This window comes from Vombatus ursinus, unplaced genomic scaffold (genome assembly GCF_900497805.2).
Source record: "Vombatus ursinus unplaced genomic scaffold, bare-nosed wombat genome assembly UNPS02014863.1, whole genome shotgun sequence".
Classification (NCBI taxonomy): domain Eukaryota; kingdom Metazoa; phylum Chordata; class Mammalia; order Diprotodontia; family Vombatidae; genus Vombatus; species Vombatus ursinus.
In genome coordinates, this window is record NW_020954641.1 from 27,363,037 (window position 1) to 27,367,361 (window position 4,325).

A 4,325-nucleotide genomic window follows, 5' to 3' on the forward strand; every position below is an offset into this window, starting at 1 on the left:
AAGGCCCTATCTCAGAGGTGGGAAACCTACCTGCAGGCATGAGGCCACATGTGGCCTTCTAGGTCCTTTTGACTGAGTCCAAGTTTTACGGAACAAATCCTTTTATTAAGGGGATGAAATATGGATTCAGTCAAAGGTCGCATTTGAGGACTTACCGGGCCACATGTGGCCTTGGGGCCACAGGTTCCCCACATGGGCCGTATCTCATTTGCTCCTCACAACAATCCTGGGAGGCAGGTGTTATTATTATCCCCTTTTTACAAATTAAAAAACTGAGGTAGACATCAGTTAAATGACTTGCCCAGAATCATAACAGGGCTAGTAAGCGTCTGAGGCTGGATTTGAACTCAGTTCTTCCTGATTCCAGGTCCATGCTTTTATCCCACTGTACCACCTAGCTTCCTCATTGTTAAAGACAGCTGTCATGTCCCACCTAAATATTGTCTTCTCCAGGCTAAACATACCCAGGTCTTTCAACCTGGTCCTTCAATCCTCAAATGGTGAATTCTCAAAAACAAGTCAATTAACCCCATGGAGCCTTGGTTTCTTCATCAATAAACTGGGGACAGCAAACCTACCTCAAAGGACTCTTATGACTCTTACAGAAAAGCACTTTAAAAACAAAGCACTACCTTTTCTCCCCCTACCACTGCGAGGCCTGCTGGTCTGTGCCGAGGGCGATGGTCTCATTCTGCAGGATGGGGTATGTTAAAGTTGTCAAGAATAAGGCCTACTTCAAGAGGTACCAAGGGAAATTCTGGAGAAGGCGAGAGGGAAAAATAGATTATTATGCACAGAAACATTTAGTAATCCAAAATAAAAACAAGTATAACATACCAAAATACACGATGATAGTCCGAGTCACCAACAGAGATATCATCTGCTAGATTGCTTATGCCTGTATAGAAGAGGATATGATTGTCCGCAGTTTATGCCCATGAGTTACCAAAGTATGGTGTGAAGGTTGGCCTGACAAAATGCAACTTACTGTACAGGCCTGCTACTGGCCCACAGGCTTCTTAACAGATTTGGCATGGACAAGATCTATGATGGTCAAGTGGAAGTGACTGGAGATGAGTACAATGTGGAAAGCATTGATGGACAGCCTGGTGCTCTTACATGCTACCTGGACGCTGGTCTTGCCAGAACTACCACTGGAAACAAAGTCCTTGGGGCCCTTAAAGGAGCTCTGGATGGTGGTCTGTCTATTCCTCACAGTACCAAACGCTTCCTTGGGTATGATTCAGAAAGCAAGGAATTCAATGCTGAAGTACGTCGTAAACACATCATGGGCCAAAATGTTGCAGATTATATGCGTTATCTCATGGAAGAAGATGAAGATGCTTATAAAAAGCAATTCTCACAGTACATAAAGAGCAATATAACCCCTGGCATGATGGAGGAGATGTACAAGAAAGCCCGTGCTGGTATTCAGGAGAATCTAGTATATGAAAAGAAGCCCAAGAGGGAAGTTAAAAAGAAAAGATGGAACCGCCCCAAAATGTCCCTTGCCCAGAAGAAAGACCGGGTTGCTCAGAAGAAGGTGAGTTTCCTCAGAGCCCAGGAGTGGGCAGTTCATAGTTAAAACATCAAAATCTGCAATTTTCTATGAAGATGTTCAGATTAAGACAATAAACTTATTGAACATTTAAAAAAAGCACTATAGAAATGGGTTCTTATCAGAGGCAGACATGTGGTGCAATGGATAGTCTGCTGTACTTGGAGACAGAAGAACTGATTTTGAATGGTTCCTCAGACACTTGCTAGCTGTGTGATCCTGGGCAAGTCACGTAACTGCTATCTGCCTCAGTTTCCTCATTTGTAAAATAAAAATAACAATAGCACCTACTTCCCAGAGTTGTTGTGAGGATTAAATGAAATAACACATGTAAAATGCTTTGCAAAATTAAAGCAGAATATAAATTCAAGCTTTTATTATTAACATTATTATTCAGGTCACCCTGCTCTGGATACTTCAACTTATCAATGTCCTTAGGAAAATATGACATGTATGATTTAACACAAAGTTTCAGGTGTATATGATATGACCAGAGCAAAGTACTTAGGATCTTATATCTGGAGCATGGAGGGACTACATGGACCTTCTTATACAAACCTTCATTTTATATACTAGGAAACTGACTTAGGTCCAAGCTGAGACTTGTCCAAGGTCAGGAGGTTGACAGCACCAGAGGCAAAATTAGAACCTAGGTCTTCTAGACTAGCGCCACTCATTCATTCCTCTCTTAATGCAGCCTAAAACCACATAAGGTTTTTTTTTCTGGCTACCATATAGTCATTGATTCATACTGAGCCTCCACCCCACCCCATCCCCTAAAAAAAGGCCCCGATCTTTTTCAGACAAATTGCTGTTGAGCCTCATCTCACCCATTTGTACTTGTGAAGTTTTTTTTTTCCCAACCTGCATAAGAATGTGCATTTATTCATATTCCATTCCACCTTCTTAGATTTACCCAGTATTCTAGCTCCCAGATGTCTTTCTGGATCCTGCCTCTTTCATCCATGTGTTAGCTATCCATCCCTCAGTCACTGAACCTCCCTGGGCCTCAGTTTATTCCTCCATAAAATGAAGATCATATCACCTCCCCTGGTTAGAAGCCACTTTTAATCATCCTTGCACCATGCACATTTCTGTTTGTTTCTACCTAGGACTTCTTTTGTTGTTCACTAATTACATGGTCTCTTACATTATCTCTTTATTACAAAGTCTGTGAATTCAGAAAGGAGACATTATAAGAGGAACCATAGCCTGGGCTTTGTATGTGAAATCAGAGAAGACGAAGAAAAAACCAAAAGAGTTATTTATTTGCAAATGAGGATCATGACCAGAAGTTTGAAGACTTACTTTTTAATTCTTTACTTCTAATGCTCTCCTAGGTACATTGGATTTCATTTCTATAGAGACCACATGGCTTCCCAGCCCCCCTCCACCTGCAGTCTTATAACTCACTGATGAATGTGTGGCCCTGAGCGTTACCATAGTTACAGCTAGAGTGCTGCCATTAGAAGTTACAGTCTAGGGATAACAATGATTCCCAAAGATTTGGGGGTTAAAACTCATATTCAACTATAGGGCACAATAAACATGAAGAACTCAAAGAAACATGGGGAAACTTATAGGGAACAATAAAGAGTGAAGACAGAAGAACCTAAAGAACACTATACAAATTAATTCAGCCCAAGATATTGACCAGCTGTGTGACCCTGAGAAAGTCACTTAACCTTTCAGCCCCAGCTTCCTCATCTGTAAAATGAAAACAATAATAGCACTTGTCTCAGGGTTGTTTCAAGGATCAAATGAGACAATACATGTAAAATATTTTGCAAACCTGAAAGCATATATAAAATAATATTATTTTATTACTACTTTGATTTTATTTATTTTTTAAAATTTATTTATTTTTATTACTACTTAGATTATTACTACTTTGAAGATAACTTTACACAACAACAAAACTCAGGTCGAAAACAATGAACAACGTAGATACAAATATATTAAAGCTAAAGCACCCATGTTTCCTTTCTTTTAACAATTTGTAAAATAATAAAGTGTAAGGTTGGCTGTGCTATCAATTGCAATCACTCACACTATTTTGTTTAACTTTTTCAGGAATTGTATTTGGAGAGAGGATTCATGTGAGTTCGTTGGGGGTGATTATAGTGTGTAAAAACATCATTTTTCAATTTTCAAAAAATCAATACAACATATTCTGCACAAGCCTTCTGGCTTCTAAGGCAACCTAGTATATATATATTAAAAAAAAAAAAGTACTGACCTAAGAGACAGGATACAGGGATTGGAATGCTGCTTCTTTGGGATTCAATTTCCTCATCTATAAAATGGAAGGGTAAGGGGGATTTCTAAATTCTTTTCTAAGTGAAGTAGTAATTCCCATCTTCTTATCTAGAAGGTCCTAGGCAAGATGCCAGAATGGCAAAGCTAATTAAAAATCTTCTAGGTCTACCTAGAGTTTGTGCTGCATCGGTACAGCCTTTTTAAAATATGCCAAGCACTGTGCTAGTTGCTGAGGATACAAAGACAAAGTGCAGAGCCCCTGCTCTCAAAAAGTTTACCTTCTAACAGACAGGATTCAATGTCAGGTCCCCATAGCTCTGTAATTTGGCTTTGCTGTTATTTTTAAAACACTTCCCCCAGTAAATACTCCTGGGTTTTCGTTTGTTTTTTAAGATTGGGTTCATGACCTGAATTTTAGATAGATTTTGTTCTGCTAGTGTTGGTGGTGGTTTTTTGTTTGTTTCGTTGTTTGCTTTGGAGACTGGTCATGTAGAGACTGGACATGTCA

At 39.5% G+C, this 4,325-nt stretch overlaps 1 pseudogene; it reads left to right on the forward strand.

Annotated features, from left to right (window-relative positions):
• Nucleotides 1-657: 657 nt before the first annotated feature.
• LOC114027780 lies at nt 658-1,585 on the forward strand (annotated as a pseudogene).
• The last annotated feature ends 2,740 nt before the right edge of the window (nt 1,586-4,325 follow it).